This window comes from Dendrobates tinctorius, unplaced genomic scaffold, assembly GCF_039654945.1.
Source record: "Dendrobates tinctorius isolate UK_male_01 unplaced genomic scaffold, ASM3965494v1 ptg000011l, whole genome shotgun sequence".
Lineage (NCBI taxonomy): Eukaryota > Metazoa > Chordata > Amphibia > Anura > Dendrobatidae > Dendrobates > Dendrobates tinctorius.
In genome coordinates, this window is record NW_027361679.1 from 119,094,921 (window position 1) to 119,118,273 (window position 23,353).

The window sequence follows — 23,353 nt, forward strand, 5'->3', positions numbered from 1 at the left end:
AGATGGCACGCTTCTGTCAACGGCCATTCTAAGCTGAATATGCCTGCCCTCGTCAGATCGCAGCCACTAAGCAGCTTGAGGCCGGGCCAGTACCGGCATGGGAGACTGGCTGGGAATCCCTGGTCCTGTTGACATTTTGTACGTTTTTTTTCCAAGCTTGCCCTTCCGAGTTTATCCTTCTTGAAAAGAACGTCAGAGATGGCACGCGTCCGTCAACGGCCATTCTAAGCTGAATATGCATTCCCTCGTCACATCGCAGCCGCTAAGCAGCTTGAGGCCGGGCCAGTACCGGCATAGGAGACTGGCTGGGAATCCCTGGTCCTGTTGACATTTTGTACATTTTTTTTCCAAGCTTGCCCTTCCGAGTTTATCCTTCTTGAAAAGAACGTCAGAGATGACATGCTTCCGTCAACGGCCATTCTAAGCTGAATATGCATGCCCTCGTCAGATCGCAGCCGCTAAGCAGCTTGAGGCCGGGCCAGTACCGGCATGGGAGACTGGCTGGGAATCCCTGGTCCTGTTGACATTTTGTACGTTTTATTTCCAAGCTTGCCCTTCCGAGTTTATCCTTCTTGAAAAGAACGTCAGAGATGGCACGCTTCCGTCAACGGCCATTCTAAGCTGAATATGCATGCCCTCGTCAGATCGCAGCCGCTAAGCAGCTTGAGGCCGGGCCAATACCGGCATGGGAGACTGGCTGGGAATCCCTGGTCCTGTTGACATTTTGTATGTTTTTTTTCCAAGCTTGCCCTTCCGAGTTTATCCTTCTTGAAAAGAACGTCAGAGATGGCACGCGTCCGTCAACGGCCATTCTAAGCTGAATATGCATTCCCTCGTCACATCGCAGCCGCTAAGCAGCTTGAAGCCGGGCCAGTACCGGCATAGGAGACTGGCTGGGAATCCCTGGTCCTGTTGACATTTTGTACATTTTTTTTCCAAGCTTGCCCTTCCGAGTTTATCCTTCTTGAAAAGAACGTCAGAGATGGCACGCTTCCGTCAACGGCCATTCTAAGATGAATATGCATGCCCTCGTCAGATCGCAGCCGCTAAGCAGCTTGAGGCCGGGCCAGTACCAGCATGGGAGACTGGCTGGGAATCCCTGGTCCTGTTGACATTTTGTACGTTTTATTTCCAAGCTTGCCCTTCCGAGTTTATCCTTCTTGAAAAGAACGTCAGAGATAGCACGCTTCCGTCAACGGCCATTCTAAGCTGAATATGCATGCCCTCGTCAGATCGCAGCCGCTAAGCAGCTTGAGGCCGGGCCAGTACCGGCATGGGAGACTGGCTGGGAATCCCTGGTCCTGTTGACATTTTGTACGTTTTTTTTCCAAGCTTGCCCTTCCGAGTTTATCCTTCTTGAAAAGAACGTCAGAGATGGCACGCTTCCGTCAACGGCCATTCTAAGCTGAATATGCATGCCCTCGTCACATCGCAGCAGCTTGAGGCCGGGCCAGTACCGGCATGGGAGACTGGCTGGGAATCCCTGGTCCTGTTGACATTTTGTACGTTTTATTTCCAAGCTTGCCCTTCCGAGTTTATCCTTCTTGAAAAGAACGTCAGAGATGGCACGCTCCTGTCAACGGCCATTCTAAGCTGAATATGCATGCCCTTGTCAGATTGCAGCTGCTAAGCAGCTTGAGGCCGGGCCAGTACCGGCATGGGAGACTGGCTGGGAATCCCTGGTCCTGTTAACATTTTGTATGTTTTATTTCCAAGCTTGCCCTTCCGAGTTTATCCTTCTTGAAAAAAACGTCAGAGATGGCACGCTTCTGTCAACGGCCATTCTAAGCTGAATATGCATGCCCTCGTCAGATTGCAGCCGCTTAGCAGCTTGAGGCCGGGCCAGTACCGGCATGGGAGACTGGCTGGGAATCCCTGGTCCTGTTGACATTTTGTACGTTTTATTTCCAAGCTTGCCCTTCCGAGTTTATCCTTCTTGAAAAGAACGTCAGAGATGGCACACTTCCGTCAATGGCCATTCTAAGCTGAATATGCATGCCCTTGTCAGATTGCAGCCGCTAAGCAGCTTGAGGCTGGGCCAGTACTGGCATGGGAGACTGGCTGGGAATCCCTGGTCGTGTTGACATTTTGTACGTTTTTTTTCCAAGCTTGCCCTTCCGAGTTTATCCTTCTTGAAAAGAACGTCAGAGATGGCACACTTCCGTCAATGGCCATTCTAAGCTGAATATGCATGCCCTTGTCAGATCGCAGCAGCTTGAGGCCGGGCCAGTACCGGCATGGGAGACTGGCTGGGAATCCCTGGTCCTGTTGACATTTTGTACGTTTTATTTCCAAGCTTGCCCTTCCGAGTTTATCCTTCTTGAAAAGAACGTCAGAGATTGCACACTTCCGTCAATGGCCATTCTAAGCTAAATATGCATGCCCTCGTCAGATCGCAGCTGCTAAGCAGCCTGAGGCCGGGCCAGTACCGGCATGGAAGACTGGCTGGGAATCCCTGGTCCTGTTGACATTTTGTACGTTTTTTTTCCAAGCTTGCCCTACCGAGTTTATCCTTCTTGAAAAAAACGTCAGAGATGGCACGCTTCCGTCAACGGCCATTCTAAGCTGAATATGCCTGCCCTCGTCAGATCGCAGCCGCTAAGCAGCTTGAGGCCGGGGCAGTACTGGCATGGGAGACTGGCTGGGAATCCCTGGTCCTGTTGACATTTTGTACGTTTTTTTCCAAGCTTGCCCTTCCGAGTTTATTCTTCTTGAAAAAAACGTCAGAGATGGCACGCTTCCGTCAACGGCCATTCTAAGCTGAATATGCATGCCCTCGTCAGATCGCAGCCGCTAAGCAGCTTGAGGCCGGGCCAGTACCGGCATGGGAGACTGGCTGGGAATCCCTGGTCCTGTTGACATTTTGTACGTTTTATTTCCAAGCTTGCCCTTCCGAGTTTATCCTTCTTGAAAAGAACGTCAGAGATGGCACGCTTCTGTCAACGGCCATTCTAAGCTGAATATGCATTCCCTCGTCAGATCGCAGCCGCTAAGCAGCTTGAGGCCGGGCCAGTACCGGCATGGGAGACTGGCTGGGAATCCCTGGTCCTGTTGACATTTTGAATGTTTTTTTTCCAAGCTTGCCCTTCCGAGTTTATCCTTCTTGAAAAGAACGTCAGAGATGGCACGCTTCCGTCAACGGCCATTCTAAGCTGAATATGCATGCCCTCGTCAGATCGCAGCAGCTTGAGGCCGGGCCAGTACCGGCATGGGAGACTGGCTGGGAATCCCTGGTCCTGTTGACATTTTGTACGTTTTATTTCCAAGCTTGCCCTTCCGAGTTTATCCTTCTTGAAAAAAACGTCAGAGATGGCACGCTTCCGTCAACGGCCATTCTAAGCTGAATATGCATGCCCTCGTCAGATCGCAGCCGCTAAGCAGCTTGAGGCTGGGCCATTACCGGCATGGGAGACTGGCTGGGAATCCCTGGTCCTGTTGACATTTTGTACGTTTTTTTTCCAAGCTTGCCCTTCCGAGTTTATCCTTCTTGAAAAAAACGTCAGAGATGGCACGCTTCCGTCAACGGCCATTCTAAGCTGAATATGCATGCCCTCGTCAGATCGCAGCTGCTAAGCAGCTTGAGGCCGGGCCAGTGCCGGCATGGGAGACTGGCTGGGAATCCCTGGTCCTGTTGACATTTTGTACGTTTTTTTTCCAAGCTTGCCCTTCCGAGTTTATCCTTCTTGAAAAGAACGTCAGAGATGGCACGCTTCCGTCAACGGCCATTCTAAGCTGAATATGCATGCCCTCGTCAGATCGCAGCAGCTTGAGGCCGGGCCAGTACCAGCATGGGAGACTGGCTGGGAATCCCTGGTCCTGTTGACATTTTGTACGTTTTATTTCCAAGCTTGCCCTTCCGAGTTTATCCTTCTTGAAAAGAACGTCAGAGATGGCACACTTCCGTCAATGGCCCTTCTAAGCAGAATATGCATGCCCTCATCAGATCGCAGCCGCTAAGCAGCCAGAGGCCGGGCCAGTACCGGCATGGGAGACTGGCTGGGAATCCCTGGTCCTGTTGACATTTTGTACGTTTTTTTTCCAAGCTTGCCCTTCCGAGTTTATCCTTCTTGAAAAAAACGTCAGAGATGGCACGCTTCTGTCAACGGCCATTCTAAGCTGAATATGCCTGCCCTCGTCAGATCGCAGCCACTAAGCAGCTTGAGGCCGGGCCAGTACCGGCATGGGAGACTGGCTGGGAATCCCTGGTCCTGTTGACATTTTGTACGTTTTTTTTCCAAGCTTGCCCTTCCGAGTTTATCCTTCTTGAAAAGAACGTCAGAGATGGCACGCGTCCGTCAACGGCCATGCTAAGCTGAATATGCATTCCCTCGTCACATCGCAGCCGCTAAGCAGCTTGAAGCCGGGCCAGTACCGGCATAGGAGACTGGCTGGGAATCCCTGGTCCTGTTGACATTTTGTACATTTTTTTTCCAAGCTTGCCCTTCCGAGTTTATCCTTCTTGAAAAGAACGTCAGAGATGGCACGCTTCCGTCAACGGCCATTCTAAGATGAATATGCATGCCCTCGTCAGATCGCAGCCGCTAAGCAGCTTGAGGCTGGGCCAGTACCAGCATGGGAGGCTGGCTGGGAATCCCTCGTCCTGTTGACATTTTGTACGTTTTATTTCCAAGCTTGCCCTTCCGAGTTTATCCTTCTTGAAAAGAACGTCAGAGATGGCACGCTTGCGTCAACGGCCATTCTAAGCTGAATATGCATGCCCTCGTCAGATCGCAGCCGCTAAGCAGCTTGAGGCCGGGCCAGTACCGGCATGGGAGACTGGCTGGGAATCCCTGGTCCTGTTGACATTTTGTACGTTTTATTTCCAAGCTTGCCCTTCCGAGTTTATCCTTCTTGAAAAGAACGTCAGAGATTGCACACTTCCGTCAATGGCCATTCTAAGCTAAATATGCATGCCCTCGTCAGATCGCAGCTGCTAAGCAGCCTGAGGCCGGGCCAGTACCGGCATGGGAGACTGGCTGGGAATCCCTGGTCCTGTTAACATTTTGTACGTTTTATTTCCAAGCTTGCCCTTCCGAGTTTATCCTTCTTGAAAAAAACGTCAGAGATGGCACACTTCCGTCAACGGCCATTCTAAGCTGAATATGCATGCCCTCGTCAGATCGCAGCTGCTAAGCAGCTTGAGGCCGGGCCAGTACCGGCATGGGAGACTGGCTGGGAATCCCTGGTCCTGTTGACATTTTGTACGTTTTATTTCCAAGCTTGCCCTTCCGAGTTTATCCTTCTTGAAAAGAACGTCAGAGATGGCACACTTCCGTCAATGGCCCTTCTAAGCTGAATATGCATGCCCTCATCAGATCGCAGCCGCTAAGCAGCCGGAGGCCGGGCCAGTACCGGCATGGGAGACTGGCTGGGAATCCCTGGTCCTGTTGACATTTTGTACGTTTTTTTTCCAAGCTTGCCCTTCCGAGTTTATCCTTCTTGAAAAAAACGTCAGAGATGGCACGCTTCTGTCAACGGCCATTCTAAGCTGAATATGCCTGCCCTCCTCAGATCGCAGCCACTAAGCAGCTTGAGGCCGGGCCAGTACCGGCATGGGAGACTGGCTGGGAATCCCTGGTCCTGTTGACATTTTGTACGTTTTTTTTCCAAGCTTGCCCTTCCGAGTTTATCCTTCTTGAAAAGAACGTCAGAGATGGCACGCGTCCGTCAACGGCCATTCTAAGCTGAATATGCATTCCCTCGTCACATTGCAGCCGCTAAGCAGCTTGAGGCCGGGCCAGTACCGGCATAGGAGACTGGCTGGGAATCCCTGGTCCTGTTGACATTTTGTACATTTTTTTTCCAAGCTTGCCCTTCCGAGTTTATCCTTCTTGAAAAGAACGTCAGAGATGACACGCTTCCGTCAACGGCCATTCTAAGCTGAATATGCATGCCCTCGTCAGATCGCAGCCGCTAAGCAGCTTGATGCCGGGCCAGTACCGGCATGGGAGACTGGCTGGGAATCCCTGGTCCTGTTGACATTTTGTACGTTTTATTTCCAAGCTTGCCCTTCCGAGTTTATCCTTCTTGAAAAGAACGTCAGAGATGGCACGCTTCCGTCAACGGCCATTCTAAGCTGAATATGCATGCCCTCGTCAGATCGCAGCCGCTAAGCAGCTTGAGGCCGGGCCAGTACCGGCATGGGAGACTGGCTGGGAATCCCTGGTCCTGTTGACATTTTGTATGTTTTTTTTCCAAGCTTGCCCTTCCGAGTTTATCCTTCTTGAAAAGAACGTCAGAGATGGCACGCGTCCGTCAACGGCCATTCTAAGCTGAATATGCATTCCCTCGTCACATCGCAGCCGCTAAGCAGCGTGAAGCCGGGCCAGTACCGGCATAGGAGACTGGCTGGGAATCCCTGGTCCTGTTGACATTTTGTACATTTTTTTTCCAAGCTTGCCCTTCCGAGTTTATCCTTCTTGAAAAGAACGTCAGAGATGGCACGCTTCCGTCAACGGCCATTCTAAGCTGAATATGCATTCCCTCGTCACATCGCAGCCGCTAAGCAGCTTGAGGCCGGGCCAGTACCGGCATAGGAGACTGGCTGGGAATCCCTGGTCCTGTTGACATTTTGTACGTTTTTTTTCCAAGCTTGCCCTTCCGAGTTTATCCTTCTTGAAAAAAACGTCAGAGATGGCACGCTTCTGTCAACGGCCATTCTAAGCTGAATATGCCTGCCCTCGTCAGATCGCAGCCACTAAGCAGCTTGAGGCCGGGCCAGTACCGGCATGGGAGACTGGCTGGGAATCCCTGGTCCTGTTGACATTTTGTACGTTTTTTTTCCAAGCTTGCCCTTCCGAGTTTATCCTTCTTGAAAAGAACGTCAGAGATGGCACGCGTCCGTCAACGGCCATTCTAAGCTGAATATGCATTCCCTCGTCACATCGCAGCCGCTAAGCAGCTTGAGGCCGGGCCAGTACCGGCATAGGAGACTGGCTGGGAATCCCTGGTCCTGTTGACATTTTGTACATTTTTTTTCCAAGCTTGCCCTTCCGAGTTTATCCTTCTTGAAAAGAACGTCAGAGATGACACGCTTCCGTCAACGGCCATTCTAAGCTGAATATGCATGCCCTCGTCAGATCGCAGCCGCTAAGCAGCTTGAGGCCGGGCCAGTACCGGCATGGGAGACTGGCTGGGAATCCCTGGTCCTGTTGACATTTTGTACGTTTTATTTCCAAGCTTGCCCTTCCGAGTTTATCCTTCTTGAAAAGAACGTCAGAGATGGCACGCTTCCGTCAACGGCCATTCTAAGCTGAATATGCATGCCCTCGTCAGATCGCAGCCGCTAAGCAGCTTGAGGCCGGGCCAGTACCGGCATGGGAGACTGGCTGGGAATCCCTGGTCCTGTTGACATTTTGTATGTTTTTTTTCCAAGCTTGCCCTTCCGAGTTTATCCTTCTTGAAAAGAACGTCAGAGATGGCACGCGTCCGTCAACGGCCATTCTAAGCTGAATATGCATTCCCTCGTCACATCGCAGCCGCTAAGCAGCTTGAAGCCGGGCCAGTACCGGCATAGGAGACTGGCTGGGAATCCCTGGTCCTGTTGACATTTTGTACATTTTTTTTCCAAGCTTGCCCTTCCGAGTTTATCCTTCTTGAAAAGAACGTCAGAGATGGCACGCTTCCGTCAACGGCCATTCTAAGATGAATATGCATGCCCTCGTCAGATCGCAGCCGCTAAGCAGCTTGAGGCCGGGCCAGTACCAGCATGGGAGACTGGCTGGGAATCCCTGGTCCTGTTGACATTTTGTACGTTTTATTTCCAAGCTTGCCCTTCCGAGTTTATCCTTCTTGAAAAGAACGTCAGAGATGGCACGCTTCCGTCAACGGCCATTCTAAGCTGAATATGCATGCCCTCGTCAGATCGCAGCCGCTAAGCAGCTTGAGGCCGGGCCAGTACCGGCATGGGAGACTGGCTGGGAATCCCTGGTCCTGTTGACATTTTGTACGTTTTTTTTCCAAGCTTGCCCTTCCGAGTTTATCCTTCTTGAAAAGAACGTCAGAGATGGCACGCTTCCGTCAACGGCCATTCTAAGCTGAATATGCATGCCCTCGTCACATCGCAGCAGCTTGAGGCCGGGCCAGTACCGGCATGGGAGACTGGCTGGGAATCCCTGGTCCTGTTGACATTTTGTACGTTTTATTTCCAAGCTTGCCCTTCCGAGTTTATCCTTCTTGAAAAGAACGTCAGAGATGGCACACTTCTGTCAACGGCCATTCTAAGCTGAATATGCATTCCCTCGTCAGATCGCAGCCGCTAAGCAGCTTGAGGCCGGGCCAGTAACGGCATGGGAGACTGGCTGGGAATCCCTGGTCCTGTTGACATTTTGAATGTTTTTTTTCCAAGCTTGCCCTTCCGAGTTTATCCTTCTTGAAAAGAACGTCAGAGATGGCACGCTTCCGTCAACGGCCATTCTAAGCTGAATATGCATGCCCTCGTCAGATCGCAGCAGCTTGAGGCCGGGCCAGTACCGGCATGGGAGACTGGCTGGGAATCCCTGGTCCTGTTGACATTTTGTACGTTTTATTTCCAAGCTTGCCCTTCCGAGTTTATCCTTCTTGAAAAAAACGTCAGAGATGGCACGCTTCCGTCAACGGCCATTCTAAGCTGAATATGCATGCCCTCGTCAGATTGCAGCCGCTAAGCAGCTTGAGGCTGGGCCAGTACCGGCATGGGAGACTGGCTGGGAATCCCTGGTCCTGTTGACATTTTGTACGTTTTTTTTCCAAGCTTGCCCTTCCGAGTTTATCCTTCTTGAAAAAAACGTCAGAGATGGCACGCTTCCGTCAACGGCCATTCTAAGCTGAATATGCATGCCCTCGTCAGATCGCAGCTGCTAAGCAGCTTGAGGCCGGGCCAGTGCCGGCATGGGAGACTGGCTGGGAATCCCTGGTCCTGTTGACATTTTGTACGTTTTTTTTCCAAGCTTGCCCTTCCGAGTTTATCCTTCTTGAAAAGAACGTCAGAGATGGCACGCTTCCGTCAACGGCCATTCTAAGCTGAATATGCATGCCCTCGTCAGATCGCAGCAGCTTGAGGCCGGGCCAGTACCAGCATGGGAGACTGGCTGGGAATCCCTGGTCCTGTTGACATTTTGTACGTTTTATTTCCAAGCTTGCCCTTCCGAGTTTATCCTTCTTGAAAATAACATCAGAGATGGCACACTTCCGTCAATGGCCCTTCTAAGCTGAATATGCATGCCCTCATCAGATCGCAGCCGCTAAGCAGCCAGAGGCCGGGCCAGTACCGGCATGGGAGACTGGCTGGGAATCCCTGGTCCTGTTGACATTTTGTACGTTTTTTTTCCAAGCTTGCCCTTCCGAGTTTATCCTTCTTGAAAAAAACGTCAGAGATGGCACGCTTCTGTCAACGGCCATTCTAAGCTGTATATGCCTGCCCTCGTCAGATCGCAGCCACTAAGCAGCTTGAGGCCGGGCCAGTACCGGCATGGGAGACTGGCTGGGAATCCCTGGTCCTGTTGACATTTTGTACGTTTTATTTCCAAGCTTGCCCTTCCGAGTTTATCCTTCTTGAAAAGAACGTCAGAGATTGCACACTTCCGTCAATGGCCATTCTAAGCTAAATATGCATGCCCTCGTCAGATCGCAGCTGCTAAGCAGCCTGAGGCCGGGCCAGTACCGGCATGGGAGACTGGCTGGGAATCCCTGGTCCTGTTAACATTTTGTACGTTTTATTTCCAAGCTTGCCCTTCCGAGTTTATCCTTCTTGAAAAAAACGTCAGAGATGGCACACTTCTGTCAATGGCCCTTCTAAGCTGAATATGCATGCCCTCATCAGATTGCAGCCACTAAGCAGCTTGAGGCCGGGCCAGTACCGGCATGGGAGACTGGCTGGGAATCCCTGGTCCTGTTGACATTTTGTACGTTTTTTTTCCAAGCTTGCCCTTCCGAGTTTATCCTTCTTGAAAAGAACGTCAGAGATGGCACGCGTCCGTCAACTGCCATTCTAAGCTGAATATGCATTTCCTCGTCACATCGCAGCCGCTAAGCAGCTTGAGGCCGGGCCAGTACCGGCATAGGAGACTGGCTGGGAATCCCTGGTCCTGTTGACATTTTGTACGTTTTTTTTCCAAGCTTGCCCTTCCGAGTTTATCCTTCTTGAAAAAAACGTCAGAGATGGCACGCTTCTGTCAACGGCCATTCTAAGCTGAATATGCCTGCCCTCGTCAGATCGCAGCCACTAAGCAGCTTGAGGCCGGGCCAGTACCGGCATGGGAGACTGGCTGGGAATCCCTGGTCCTGTTGACATTTTGTACGTTTTTTTTCCAAGCTTGCCCTTCCGAGTTTATCCTTCTTGAAAAGAACGTCAGAGATGGCACGCGTCCGTCAACGGCCATTCTAAGCTGAATATGCATTCCCTCGTCACATCGCAGCCGCTAAGCAGCTTGAGGCCGGGCCAGTACCGGCATAGGAGACTGGCTGGGAATCCCTGGTCCTGTTGACATTTTGTACATTTTTTTTCCAAGCTTGCCCTTCCGAGTTTATCCTTCTTGAAAAGAACGTCAGAGATGACACGCTTCCGTCAACGGCCATTCTAAGCTGAATATGCATGCCCTCGTCAGATCGCAGCCGCTAAGCAGCTTGAGGCCGGGCCAGTACCGGCATGGGAGACTGGCTGGGAATCCCTGGTCCTGTTGACATTTTGTACGTTTTATTTCCAAGCTTGCCCTTCCGAGTTTATCCTTCTTGAAAAGAACGTCAGAGATGGCACGCTTCCGTCAACGGCCATTCTAAGCTGAATATGCATGCCCTCGTCAGATCGCAGCCGCTAAGCAGCTTGAGGCCGGGCCAGTACCGGCATGGGAGACTGGCTGGGAATCCCTGGTCCTGTTGACATTTTGTATGTTTTTTTTCCAAGCTTGCCCTTCCGAGTTTATCCTTCTTGAAAAGAACGTCAGAGATGGCACGCGTCCGTCAACGGCCATTCTAAGCTGAATATGCATTCCCTCGTCACATCGCAGCCGCTAAGCAGCTTGAAGCCGGGCCAGTACCGGCATAGGAGACTGGCTGGGAATCCCTGGTCCTGTTGACATTTTGTACATTTTTTTTCCAAGCTTGCCCTTCCGAGTTTATCCTTCTTGAAAAGAACGTCAGAGATGGCACGCTTCCGTCAACGGCCATTCTAAGATGAATATGCATGCCCTCGTCAGATCGCAGCCGCTAAGCAGCTTGAGGCCGGGCCAGTACCAGCATGGGAGACTGGCTGGGAATCCCTGGTCCTGATGACATTTTGTACGTTTTATTTCCAAGCTTGCCCTTCCGAGTTTATCCTTCTTGAAAAGAACGTCAGAGATGGCACGCTTCCGTCAACGGCCATTCTAAGCTGAATATGCATGCCCTCGTCAGATCGCAGCCGCTAAGCAGCTTGAGGCCGGGCCAGTACCGGCATGGGAGACTGGCTGGGAATCCCTGGTCCTGTTGACATTTTGTACGTTTTTTTTCCAAGCTTGCCCTTCCGAGTTTATCCTTCTTGAAAAGAACGTCAGAGATGGCACGCTTCCGTCAACGGCCATTCTAAGCTGAATATGCATGCCCTCGTCACATCGCAGCAGCTTGAGGCCGGGCCAGTACCGGCATGGGAGACTGGCTGGGAATCCCTGGTCCTGTTGACATTTTGTACGTTTTATTTCCAAGCTTGCCCTTCCGAGTTTATCCTTCTTGAAAAAAACGTCAGAGATGGCACGCTTCCGTCAACGGCCATTCTAAGCTGAATATGCATGCCCTCGTCAGATCGCAGCCGCTAAGCAGCTTGAGGCTGGGCCAGTACCGGCATGGGAGACTGGCTGGGAATCCCTGGTCCTGTTGACATTTTGTACGTTTTTTTTCCAAGCTTGCCCTTCCGAGTTTATCCTTCTTGAAAAAAACGTCAGAGATGGCACGCTTCCGTCAACGGCCATTCTAAGCTGAATATGCATGCCCTCGTCAGATCGCAGCTGCTAAGCAGCTTGAGGCCGGGCCAGTGCCGGCATGGGAGACTGGCTGGGAATCCCTGGTCCTGTTGACATTTTGTACGTTTTTTTTCCAAGCTTGCCCTTCCGAGTTTATCCTTCTTGAAAAGAACGTCAGAGATGGCACGCTTCCGTCAACGGCCATTCTAAGCTGAATATGCATGCCCTCGTCAGATCGCAGCAGCTTGAGGCCGGGCCAGTACCAGCATGGGAGACTGGCTGGGAATCCCTGGTCCTGTTGACATTTTGTACGTTTTATTTCCAAGCTTGCCCTTCCGAGTTTATCCTTCTTGAAAAGAACATCAGAGATGGCACACTTCCGTCAATGGCCCTTCTAAGCTGAATATGCATGCCCTCATCAGATCGCAGCCGCTAAGCAGCCAGAGGCCGGGCCAGTACCGGCATGGGAGACTGGCTGGGAATCCCTGGTCCTGTTGACATTTTGTACGTTTTTTTTCCAAGCTTGCCCTTCCGAGTTTATCCTTCTTGAAAAAAACGTCAGAGATGGCACGCTTCTGTCAACGGCCATTCTAAGCTGTATATGCCTGCCCTCGTCAGATCGCAGCCACTAAGCAGCTTGAGGCCGGGCCAGTACCGGCATGGGAGACTGGCTGGGAATCCCTGGTCCTGTTGACATTTTGTACGTTTTATTTCCAAGCTTGCCCTTCCGAGTTTATCCTTCTTGAAAAGAACGTCAGAGATTGCACACTTCCGTCAATGGCCATTCTAAGCTAAATATGCATGCCCTCGTCAGATCGCAGCTGCTAAGCAGCCTGAGGCCGGGCCAGTACCGGCATGGGAGACTGGCTGGGAATCCCTGGTCCTGTTAACATTTTGTACGTTTTATTTCCAAGCTTGCCCTTCCGAGTTTATCCTTCTTGAAAAAAACGTCAGAGATGGCACACTTCTGTCAATGGCCCTTCTAAGCTGAATATGCATGCCCTCATCAGATTGCAGCCACTAAGCTGCTTGAGGCCGGGCCAGTACCGGCATGGGAGACTGGCTGGGAATCCCTGGTCCTGTTGACATTTTGTACGTTTTTTTTCCAAGCTTGCCCTTCCGAGTTTATCCTTCTTGAAAAGAACGTCAGAGATGGCACGCGTCCGTCAACGGCCATTCTAAGCTGAATATGCATTCCCTCGTCACATCGCAGCCGCTAAGCAGCTTGAGGCCGGGCCAGTACCGGCATAGGAGACTGGCTGGGAATCCCTGGTCCTGTTGACATTTTGTACATTTTTTTTCCAAGCTTGCCCTTCCGAGTTTATCCTTCTTGAAAAGAACGTCAGAGATGACACGCTTCTGTCAACGGCCATTCTAAGCTGAATATGCATGCCCTCGTCAGATCGCAGCCGCTAAGCAGCTTGAGGCCGGGCCAGTACCGGCATGGGAGACTGGCTGGGAATCCCTGGTCCTGTTGACATTTTGTACGTTTTATTTCCAAGCTTGCCCTTCCGAGTTTATCCTTCTTGAAAAGAACGTCAGAGATGGCACGCTTCCGTCAACGGCCATTCTAAGCTGAATATGCATGCCCTCGTCAGATCGCAGCCGCTAAGCAGCTTGAGGCCGGGCCAGTACCGGCATGGGAGACTGGCTGGGAATCCCTGGTCCTGTTGACATTTTGTATGTTTTTTTTCCAAGCTTGCCCTTCCGAGTTTATCCTTCTTGAAAAGAACGTCAGAGATGGCACGCGTCCGTCAACGGCCATTCTAAGCTGAATATGCATTCCCTCGTCACATCGCAGCCGCTAAGCAGCTTGAAGCCGGGCCAGTACCGGCATAGGAGACTGGCTGGGAATCCCTGGTCCTGTTGACATTTTGTACATTTTTTTTCCAAGCTTGCCCTTCCGAGTTTATCCTTCTTGAAAAGAACGTCAGAGATGGCACGCTTCCGTCAACGGCCATTCTAAGATGAATATGCATGCCCTCGTCAGATCGCAGCCGCTAAGCAGCTTGAGGCCGGGCCAGTACCAGCATGGGAGACTGGCTGGGAATCCCTGGTCCTGTTGACATTTTGTACGTTTTATTTCCAAGCTTGCCCTTCCGAGTTTATCCTTCTTGAAAAGAACGTCAGAGATGGCACGCTTCCGTCAACGGCCATTCTAAGCTGAATATGCATGCCCTCGTCAGATCGCAGCCGCTAAGCAGCTTGAGGCCGGGCCAGTACCGGCATGGGAGACTGGCTGGGAATCCCTGGTCCTGTTGACATTTTGTACGTTTTTTTTCCAAGCTTGCCCTTCCGAGTTTATCCTTCTTGAAAAGAACGTCAGAGATGGCACGCTTCCGTCAACGGCCATTCTAAGCTGAATATGCATGCCCTCGTCACATCGCAGCAGCTTGAGGCCGGGCCAGTACCGGCATGGGAGACTGGCTGGGAATCCCTGGTCCTGTTGACATTTTGTACGTTTTATTTCCAAGCTTGCCCTTCCGAGTTTATCCTTCTTGAAAAGAACGTCAGAGAGGGCACGCTCCTGTCAACGGCCATTCTAAGCTGAATATGCATGCCCTTGTCAGATTGCAGCTGCTAAGCAGCTTGAGGCCGGGCCAGTACCGGCATGGGAGACTGGCTGGGAATCCCTGGTCCTGTTAACATTTTGTATGTTTTATTTCCAAGCTTGCCCTTCCGAGTTTATCCTTCTTGAAAAAAACGTCAGAGATGGCACGCTTCTGTCAACGGCCATTCTAAGCTGAATATGCATGCCCTCGTCAGATTGCAGCCGCTAAGCAGCTTGAGGCCGGGCCAGTACCGGCATGGGAGACTGGCTGGGAATCCCTGGTCCTGTTGACATTTTGTACGTTTTATTTCCAAGCTTGCCCTTCCGAGTTTATCCTTCTTGAAAAGAACGTCAGAGATTTCACACTTCCGTCAATGGCCATTCTAAGCTGAATATGCATGCCCTTGTCAGATTGCAGCCGCTAAGCAGCTTGAGGCTGGCCCAGTACTGGCATGGGAGACTGGCTGGGAATCCCTGGTCGTGTTGACATTTTGTACGTTTTTTTTCCAAGCTTGCCCTTCCGAGTTTATCCTTCTTGAAAAGAACGTCAGAGATGGCACACTTCCATCAATGGCCATTCTAAGCTGAATATGCATGCCCTTGTCAGATCGCAGCAGCTTGAGGCCGGGCCAGTACCGGCATGGGAGACTGGCTGGGAATCCCTGGTCCTGTTGACATTCTGTACGTTTTATTTCCAAGCTTGCCCTTCCGAGTTTATCCTTCTTGAAAAGAACGTCAGAGATTGCACACTTCCGTCAATGGCCATTCTAAGCTAAATATGCATGCCCTCGTCAGATCGCAGCTGCTAAGCAGCCTGAGGCCGGGCCAGTACCGGCATGGAAGACTGGCTGGGAATCCCTGGTCCTGTTGACATTTTGTACGTTTTTTTTCCAAGCTTGCCCTACCGAGTTTATCCTTCTTGAAAAAAACGTCAGAGATGGCACGCTTCCGTCAACGGCCATTCTAAGCTGAATATGCCTGCCCTCGTCAGATCGCAGCCGCTAAGCAGCTTGAGGCCGGGGCAGTACTGGCATGGGAGACTGGCTGGGAATCCCTGGTCCTGTTGACATTTTGTACGTTTTTTTCCAAGCTTGCCCTTCCGAGTTTATTCTTCTTGAAAAAAACGTCAGAGATGGCACGCTTCCGTCAACGGCCATTCTAAGCTGAATATGCATGCCCTCGTCAGATCGCAGCCGCTAAGCAGCTTGAGGCCGGGCCAGTACCGGCATGGGAGACTGGCTGGGAATCCCTGGTCCTGTTGACATTTTGTACGTTTTATTTCCAAGCTTGCCCTTCCGAGTTTATCCTTCTTGAAAAGAACGTCAGAGATGGCACGCTTCTGTCAACAGCCATTCTAAGCTGAATATGCATTCCCTCGTCAGATCGCAGCCGCTAAGCAGCTTGAGGCCGGGCCAGTACCGGCATGGGAGACTGGCTGGGAATCCCTGGTCCTGTTGACATTTTGAATGTTTTTTTTCCAAGCTTGCCCTTCCGAGTTTATCCTTCTTGAAAAGAACGTCAGAGATGGCACGCTTCCGTCAACGGCCATTCTAAGCTGAATATGCATGCCCTCGTCAGATCGCAGCAGCTTGAGGCCGGGCCAGTACCGGCATGGGAGACTGGCTGGGAATCCCTGGTCCTGTTGACATTTTGTACGTTTTATTTCCAAGCTTGCCCTTCCGAGTTTATCCTTCTTGAAAAAAACGTCAGAGATGGCACGCTTCCGTCAACGGCCATTCTAAGCTGAATATGCATGCCCTCGTCAGATCGCAGCCGCTAAGCAGCTTGAGGCTGGGCCAGTACCGGCATGGGAGACTGGCTGGGAATCTCTGGTCCTGTTGACATTTTGTACGTTTTTTTTCCAAGCTTGCCCTTCCGAGTTTATCCTTCTTGAAAAAAACGTCAGAGATGGCACGCTTCCGTCAACGGCCATTCTAAGCTGAATATGCATGCCCTCGTCAGATCGCAGCTGCTAAGCAGCTTGAGGCCGGGCCAGTGCCGGCATGGGAGACTGGCTGGGATTCCCTGGTCCTGTTGACATTTTGTACGTTTTTTTTCCAAGCTTGCCCTTCCGAGTTTATCCTTCTTGAAAAGAACGTCAGAGATGGCACGCTTCCGTCAACGGCCATTCTAAGCTGAATATGCATGCCCTCGTCAGATCGCAGCAGCTTGAGGCCGGGCCAGTACCAGCATGGGAGACTGGCTGGGAATCCCTGGTCCTGTTGACATTTTGTACGTTTTATTTCCAAGCTTGCCCTTCCGAGTTTATCCTTCTTGAAAAGAACGTCAGAGATGGCACACTTCCGTCAATGGCCCTTCTAAGCTGAATATGCATGCCCTCATCACATCGCAGCCGCTAAGCAGCCAGAGGCCGGGCCAGTACCGGCATGGGAGACTGGCTGGGAATCCCTGGTCCTGTTGACATTTTGTACGTTTTTTTTCCAAGCTTGCCCTTCCGAGTTTATCCTTCTTGAAAAAAACGTCAGAGATGGCACGCTTCTGTCAACGGCCATTCTAAGCTGAATATGCCTGCCCTCGTCAGATCGCAGCCACTAAGCAGCTTGAGGCCGGGCCAGTACCGGCATGGGAGACTGGCTGGGAATCCCTGGTCCTGTTGACATTTTGTACGTTTTTTTTCCAAGCTTGCCCTTCCGAGTTTATCCTTCTTGAAAAGAACGTCAGAGATGGCACGCGTCCGTCAACGGCCATTCTAAGCTGAATATGCATTCCCTCGTCACATCGCAGCCGCTAAGCAGCTTGAAGCCGGGCCAGTACCGGCATAGGAGACTGGCTGGGAATCCCTGGTCCTGTTGACATTTTGTACATTTTTTTTCCAAGCTTGCCCTTCCGAGTTTATCCTTCTTGAAAAGAACGTCAGAGATGGCACGCTTCCGTCAACGGCCATTCTAAGATGAATATGCATGCCCTCGTCAGATCGCAGCCGCTAAGCAGCTTGAGGCTGGGCCAGTACCAGCATGGGAGACTGGCTGGGAATCCCTGGTCCTGTTGACATTTTGTACGTTTTATTTCCAAGCTTGCCCTTCCGAGTTTATCCTTCTTGAAAAGAACGTCAGAGATGGCACGCTTCCGTCAACGGCCATTCTAAGCTGAATATGCATGCCCTCGTCAGATCGCAGCCGCTAAGCAGCTTGAGGCCGGGCCAGTACCGGCATGGGAGACTGGCTGGGAATCCCTGGTCCTGTTGACATTTTGTACGTTTTATTTCCAAGCTTGCCCTTCCGAGTTTATCCTTCTTGAAAAGAACGTCAGAGATTGCACACTTCCGTCAATGGCCATTCTAAGCTAAATATGCATGCCCTCGTCAGATCGCAGCTGCTAAGCAGCCTGAGGCCGGGCCAGTACCGGCATGGGAGACTGGCTGGGAATCCCTGGTCCTGTTAACATTTTGTACGTTTTATTTCCAAGCTTGCCCTTCCGAGTTTATCCTTCTTGAAAAAAACGTCAGAGATGGCACACTTCCGTCAACGGCCATTCTAAGCTGAATATGCATGCCCTCGTCAGATCGCAGCTGCTAAGCAGCTTGAGGCCGGGCCAGTACCGGCATGGGAGACTGGCTGGGAATCCCTGGTCCTGTTGACATTTTGTACGTTTTATTTCCAAGCTTGCCCTTCCGAGTTTATCCTTCTTGAAAAGAACGTCAGAGATGGCACACTTCCGTCAATGGCCCTTCTAAGCTGAATATGCATGCCCTCATCAGATCGCAGCCGCTAAGCAGCCGGAGGCCGGGCCAGTACCGGCATGGGAGACTGGCTGGGAATCCCTGGTCCTGTTGACATTTTGTACGTTTTTTTTCCAAGCTTGCCCTTCCGAGTTTATCCTTCTTGAAAAAAACGTCAGAGATGGCACGCTTCTGTCAACGGCCATGCTAAGCTGAATATGCCTGCCCTCGTCAGATCGCAGCCACTAAGCAGCTTGAGGCCGGGCCAGTACCGGCATGGGAGACTGGCTGGGAATCCCTGGTCCTGTTGACATTTTGTACGTTTTTTTTCCAAGCTTGCCCTTCCGAGTTTATCCTTCTTGAAAAGAACGTCAGAGATGGCACGCGTCCGTCAACGGCCATTCTAAGCTGAATATGCATTCCCTCGTCACATCGCAGCCGCTAAGCAGCTTGAGGCCGGGCCAGTACCGGCATAGGAGACTGGCTGGGAATCCCTGGTCCTGTTGACATTTTGTACATTTTTTTTCCAAGCTTGCCCTTCCGAGTTTATCCTTCTTGAAAAGAACGTCAGAGATGACACGTTTCCGTCAACGGCCATTCTAAGCTGAATATGCATGCCCTCGTCAGATCGCAGCAGCTTGAGGCCGGGCCAGTACCGGCATGGGAGACTGGCTGGGAATCCCTGGTCCTGTTGACATTTTGTATGTTTTTTTTCCAAGCTTGCCCTTCCGAGTTTATCCTTCTTGAAAAGAACGTCAGAGATGGCACGCGTCCGTCAACGGCCATTCTAAGCTGAATATGCATTCCCTCGTCACATCGCAGCCGCTAAGCAGCTTGAAGCCGGGCCAGTACCGGCATAGGAGACTGGCTGGGAATCCCTGGTCCTGTTGACATTTTGTACATTTTTTTTCCAAGCTTGCCCTTCCGAGTTTATCCTTCTTGAAAAGAACGTCAGAGATGGCACGCTTCCGTCAACGGCCATTCTAAGATGAATATGCATGCCCTCGTCAGATCGCAGCCGCTAAGCAGCTTGAGGCCGGGCCAGTACCAGCATGGGAGACTGGCTGGGAATCCCTGGTCCTGTTGACATTTTGTACGTTTTATTTCCAAGCTTGCCCTTCCGAGTTTATCCTTCTTGAAAAGAACGTCAGAGATGGCACGCTTCCGTCAACGGCCATTCTAAGCTGAATATGCATGCCCTCGTCAGATCGCAGCCGCTAAGCAGCTTGAGGCCGGGCCAGTACCGGCATGGGAGACTGGCTGGGAATCCCTGGTCCTGTTGACATTTTGTACGTTTTTTTTCCAAGCTTGCCCTTCCGAGTTTATCCTTCTTGAAAAGAACGTCAGAGATGGCACGCTTCCGTCAACGGCCATTCTAAGCTGAATATGCATGCCCTCGTCACATCGCAGCAGCTTGAGGCCGGGCCAGTACCGGCATGGGAGACTGGCTGGGAATCCCTGGTCCTGTTGACATTTTGTACGTTTTATTTCCAAGCTTGCCCTTCCGAGTTTATCCTTCTTGAAAAGAACGTCAGAGAGGGCACGCTCCTGTCAACGGCCATTCTAAGCTGAATATGCATGCCCTTGTCAGATTGCAGCTGCTAAGCAGCTTGAGGCCGGGCCAGTACCGGCATGGGAGACTGGCTGGGAATCCCTGGTCCTGTTAACATTTTGTATGTTTTATTTCCAAGCTTGCCCTTCCGAGTTTATCCTTCTTGAAAAAAACGTCAGAGATGGCACGCTTCTGTCAACGGCCATTCTAAGCTGAATATGCATGCCCTCGTCAGATTGCAGCCGCTAAGCAGCTTGAGGCCGGGCCAGTACCGGCATGGGAGACTGGCTGGGAATCCCTGGTCCTGTTGACATTTTGTACGTTTTATTTCCAAGCTTGCCCTTCCGAGTTTATCCTTCTTGAAAAGAACGTCAGAGATGGCACACTTCCGTCAATGGCCATTCTAAGCTGAATATGCATGCCCTTGTCAGATTGCAGCCGCTAAGCAGCTTGAGGCTGGGCCAGTACTGGCATGGGAGACTGGCTGGGAATCCCTGGTCGTGTTGACATTTTGTACGTTTTTTTTCCAAGCTTGCCCTTCCGAGTTTATCCTTCTTGAAAAGAACGTCAGAGATGGCACACTTCTGTCAATGGCCATTCTAAGCTGAATATGCATGCCCTTGTCAGATCGCAGCAGCTTGAGGCCGGGCCAGTACCGGCATGGGAGACTGGCTGGGAATCCCTGGTCCTGTTGACATTTTGTACGTTTTATTTCCAAGCTTGCCCTTTCGAGTTTATCCTTCTTGAAAAGAACGTCAGAGATTGCACACTTCCGTCAATGGCCATTCTAAGCTAAATATGCATGCCCTCGTCAGATCGCAGCTGCTAAGCAGCCTGAGGCCGGGCCAGTACCGGCATGGAAGACTGGCTGGGAATCCCTGGTCCTGTTGACATTTTGTACGTTTTTTTTCCAAGCTTGCCCTACCGAGTTTATCCTTCTTGAAAAAAACGTCAGAGATGGCACGCTTCCGTCAACGGCCATTCTAAGCTGAATATGCCTGCCCTCGTCAGATCGCAGCCGCTAAGCAGCTTGAGGCCGGGGCAGTACTGGCATGGGAGACTGGCTGGGAATCCCTGGTCCTGTTGACATTTTGTACGTTTTTTTCCAAGCTTGCCCTTCCGAGTTTATTCTTCTTGAAAAAAACGTCAGAGATGGCACGCTTCCATCAACGGCCATTCTAAGCTGAATATGCATGCCCTCGTCAGATCGCAGCCGCTAAGCAGCTTGAGGCCGGGCCAGTACCGGCATGGGAGACTGGCTGGGAATCCCTGGTCCTGTTGACATTTTGTACGTTTTATTTCCAAGCTTGCCCTTCCGAGTTTATCCTTCTTGAAAAGAACGTCAGAGATGGCACGCTTCTGTCAACGGCCATTCTAAGCTGAATATGCATTCCCTCGTCAGATCGCAGCCGCTAAGCAGCTTGAGGCCGGGCCAGTACCGGCATGGGAGACTGGCTGGGAATCCCTGGTCCTGTTGACATTTTGAATGTTTTTTTTCCAAGCTTGCCCTTCCGAGTTTATCCTTCTTGAAAAGAACGTCAGAGATGGCACGCTTCCGTCAACGGCCATTCTAAGCTGAATATGCATGCCCTCGTCAGATCGCAGTAGCTTGAGGCCGGGCCAGTACCGGCATGGGAGACTGGCTGGGAATCCCTGGTCCTGTTGACATTTTGTACGTTTTATTTCCAAGCTTGCCCTTCCGAGTTTATCCTTCTTGAAAAAAACATCAGAGATGGCACGCTTCCGTCAACGGCCATTCTAAGCTGAATATGCATGCCCTCGTCAGATCGCAGCCGCTAAGCAGCTTGAGGCTGGGCCAGTACCGGCATGGGAGACTGGCTGGGAATCCCTGGTCCTGTTGACATTTTGTACGTTTTTTTTCCAAGCTTGCCCTTCCGAGTTTATCCTTCTTGAAAAAAACGTCAGAGATGGCACGCTTCCGTCAACGGCCATTCTAAGCTGAATATGCATGCCCTCGTCAGATCGCAGCTGCTAAGCAGCTTGAGGCCGGGCCAGTGCCGGCATGGGAGACTGGCTGGGAATCCCTGGTCCTGTTGACATTTTGTACGTTTTTTTTCCAAGCTTGCCCTTCCGAGTTTATCCTTCTTGAAAAGAACGTCAGAGATGGCACGCTTCCGTCAACGGCCATTCTAAGCTGAATATGCATGCCCTCGTCAGATCGCAGCAGCTTGAGGCCGGGCCAGTACCAGCATGGGAGACTGGCTGGGAATCCCTGGTCCTGTTGACATTTTGTACGTTTTATTTCCAAGCTTGCCCTTCCGAGTTTATCCTTCTTGAAAAGAACGTCAGAGATGGCACACTTCCGTCAATGGCCCTTCTAAGCTGAATATGCATGCCCTCATCAGATCGCAGCCGCTAAGCAGCCAGAGGCCGGGCCAGTACCGGCATGGGAGACTGGCTGGGAATCCCTGGTCCTGTTGACATTTTGTACGTTTTTTTTCCAAGCTTGCCCTTCCGAGTTTATCCTTCTTGAAAAAAACGTCAGAGATGGCACGCTTCTGTCAACGGCCATTCTAAGCTGAATATGCCTGCCCTCGTCAGATCGCAGCCACTAAGCAGCTTGAGGCCGGGCCAGTACCGGCATGGGAGACTGGCTGGGAATCCCTGGTCCTGTTGACATTTTGTACGTTTTTTTTCCAAGCTTGCCCTTCCGAGTTTATCCTTCTTGAAAAGAACGTCAGAGATGGCACGCGTCCGTCAACGGCCATTCTAAGCTGAATATGCATTCCCTCGTCACATCGCAGCCGCTAAGCAGCTTGAAGCCGGGCCAGTACCGGCATAGGAGACTGGCTGGGAATCCCTGGTCCTGTTGACATTTTGTACATTTTTTTTCCAAGCTTGCCCTTCCGAGTTTATCCTTCTTGAAAAGAACGTCAGAGATGGCACGCTTCCGTCAACGGCCATTCTAAGATGAATATGCATGCCCTCGTCAGATCGCAGCCGCTAAGCAGCTTGAGGCTGGGCCAGTACCAGCATGGGAGACTGGCTGGGAATCCCTGGTCCTGTTGACATTTTGTACGTTTTATTTCCAAGCTTGCCCTTCCGAGTTTATCCTTCTTGAAAAGAACGTCAGAGATGGCACGCTTCCGTCAGCGGCCATTCTAAGCTGAATATGCATGCCCTCGTCAGATCGCAGCCGCTAAGCAGCTTGAGGCCGGGCCAGTACCGGCATGGGAGACTGGCTGGGAATCCCTGGTCCTGTTGACATTTTGTACGTTTTATTTCCAAGCTTGCCCTTCCGAGTTTATCCTTCTTGAAAAGAACGTCAGAGATTGCACACTTCCGTCAATGGCCATTCTAAGCTAAATATGCATGCCCTCGTCAGATCGCAGCTGCTAAGCAGCCTGAGGCCGGGCCAGTACCGGCATGGGAGACTGGCTGGGAATCCCTGGTCCTGTTAACATTTTGTACGTTTTATTTCCAAGCTTGCCCTTCCGAGTTTATCCTTCTTGAAAAAAACGTCAGAGATGGCACACTTCCGTCAACGGCCATTCTAAGCTGAATATGCATGCCCTCGTCAGATCGCAGCTGCTAAGCAGCTTGAGGCCGGGCCAGTACCGGCATGGGAGACTGGCTGGGAATCCCTGGTCCTGTTGACATTTTGTACGTTTTATTTCCAAGCTTGCCCTTCCGAGTTTATC

The 23,353-nt window shown here is 51.4% G+C and overlaps 33 pseudogenes; all 33 read left to right on the forward strand.

Moving 5' to 3' along the window:
• The first annotated feature begins 15 nt into the window (after positions 1-15).
• Positions 16-134, forward strand: LOC141057087 (5S ribosomal RNA; annotated as a pseudogene).
• Positions 135-407: 273 nt separating this feature from the next.
• On the forward strand, positions 408-526 carry LOC141052854 (5S ribosomal RNA; annotated as a pseudogene).
• A 665-nt stretch (positions 527-1,191) lies between these two features.
• On the forward strand, positions 1,192-1,310 carry LOC141052859 (5S ribosomal RNA; annotated as a pseudogene).
• A 1,237-nt stretch (positions 1,311-2,547) lies between these two features.
• LOC141058169 (5S ribosomal RNA) lies at positions 2,548-2,666 on the forward strand (annotated as a pseudogene).
• Positions 2,667-2,742: 76 nt separating this feature from the next.
• Positions 2,743-2,861, forward strand: LOC141052863 (5S ribosomal RNA; annotated as a pseudogene).
• Positions 2,862-4,098: 1,237 nt separating this feature from the next.
• Positions 4,099-4,217, forward strand: LOC141057089 (5S ribosomal RNA; annotated as a pseudogene).
• A 469-nt stretch (positions 4,218-4,686) lies between these two features.
• LOC141052869 (5S ribosomal RNA) lies at positions 4,687-4,805 on the forward strand (annotated as a pseudogene).
• Positions 4,806-5,078: 273 nt separating this feature from the next.
• Positions 5,079-5,197, forward strand: LOC141055760 (5S ribosomal RNA; annotated as a pseudogene).
• Positions 5,198-5,470: 273 nt separating this feature from the next.
• Positions 5,471-5,589, forward strand: LOC141058721 (5S ribosomal RNA; annotated as a pseudogene).
• A 469-nt stretch (positions 5,590-6,058) lies between these two features.
• On the forward strand, positions 6,059-6,177 carry LOC141052875 (5S ribosomal RNA; annotated as a pseudogene).
• Positions 6,178-6,646: 469 nt separating this feature from the next.
• On the forward strand, positions 6,647-6,765 carry LOC141057094 (5S ribosomal RNA; annotated as a pseudogene).
• A 273-nt stretch (positions 6,766-7,038) lies between these two features.
• LOC141052879 (5S ribosomal RNA) lies at positions 7,039-7,157 on the forward strand (annotated as a pseudogene).
• Positions 7,158-7,234: 77 nt separating this feature from the next.
• Positions 7,235-7,353, forward strand: LOC141052885 (5S ribosomal RNA; annotated as a pseudogene).
• A 469-nt stretch (positions 7,354-7,822) lies between these two features.
• Positions 7,823-7,941, forward strand: LOC141052889 (5S ribosomal RNA; annotated as a pseudogene).
• Positions 7,942-9,366: 1,425 nt separating this feature from the next.
• Positions 9,367-9,485, forward strand: LOC141058382 (5S ribosomal RNA; annotated as a pseudogene).
• A 665-nt stretch (positions 9,486-10,150) lies between these two features.
• Positions 10,151-10,269, forward strand: LOC141057100 (5S ribosomal RNA; annotated as a pseudogene).
• A 273-nt stretch (positions 10,270-10,542) lies between these two features.
• Positions 10,543-10,661, forward strand: LOC141052895 (5S ribosomal RNA; annotated as a pseudogene).
• Positions 10,662-10,738: 77 nt separating this feature from the next.
• On the forward strand, positions 10,739-10,857 carry LOC141052908 (5S ribosomal RNA; annotated as a pseudogene).
• A 469-nt stretch (positions 10,858-11,326) lies between these two features.
• Positions 11,327-11,445, forward strand: LOC141052911 (5S ribosomal RNA; annotated as a pseudogene).
• A 1,041-nt stretch (positions 11,446-12,486) lies between these two features.
• On the forward strand, positions 12,487-12,605 carry LOC141058391 (5S ribosomal RNA; annotated as a pseudogene).
• A 665-nt stretch (positions 12,606-13,270) lies between these two features.
• LOC141052915 (5S ribosomal RNA) lies at positions 13,271-13,389 on the forward strand (annotated as a pseudogene).
• A 77-nt stretch (positions 13,390-13,466) lies between these two features.
• LOC141052921 (5S ribosomal RNA) lies at positions 13,467-13,585 on the forward strand (annotated as a pseudogene).
• Positions 13,586-14,054: 469 nt separating this feature from the next.
• Positions 14,055-14,173, forward strand: LOC141052928 (5S ribosomal RNA; annotated as a pseudogene).
• A 1,237-nt stretch (positions 14,174-15,410) lies between these two features.
• Positions 15,411-15,529, forward strand: LOC141058225 (5S ribosomal RNA; annotated as a pseudogene).
• A 76-nt stretch (positions 15,530-15,605) lies between these two features.
• On the forward strand, positions 15,606-15,724 carry LOC141052933 (5S ribosomal RNA; annotated as a pseudogene).
• A 1,237-nt stretch (positions 15,725-16,961) lies between these two features.
• LOC141057104 (5S ribosomal RNA) lies at positions 16,962-17,080 on the forward strand (annotated as a pseudogene).
• Positions 17,081-17,549: 469 nt separating this feature from the next.
• Positions 17,550-17,668, forward strand: LOC141052935 (5S ribosomal RNA; annotated as a pseudogene).
• Positions 17,669-17,941: 273 nt separating this feature from the next.
• LOC141055768 (5S ribosomal RNA) lies at positions 17,942-18,060 on the forward strand (annotated as a pseudogene).
• Positions 18,061-18,333: 273 nt separating this feature from the next.
• LOC141056395 (5S ribosomal RNA) lies at positions 18,334-18,452 on the forward strand (annotated as a pseudogene).
• Positions 18,453-19,305: 853 nt separating this feature from the next.
• On the forward strand, positions 19,306-19,424 carry LOC141052941 (5S ribosomal RNA; annotated as a pseudogene).
• Positions 19,425-20,661: 1,237 nt separating this feature from the next.
• LOC141058277 (5S ribosomal RNA) lies at positions 20,662-20,780 on the forward strand (annotated as a pseudogene).
• Positions 20,781-22,212: 1,432 nt separating this feature from the next.
• LOC141057108 (5S ribosomal RNA) lies at positions 22,213-22,331 on the forward strand (annotated as a pseudogene).
• Positions 22,332-23,192: 861 nt separating this feature from the next.
• On the forward strand, positions 23,193-23,311 carry LOC141055772 (5S ribosomal RNA; annotated as a pseudogene).
• Positions 23,312-23,353: the final 42 nt, after the last annotated feature.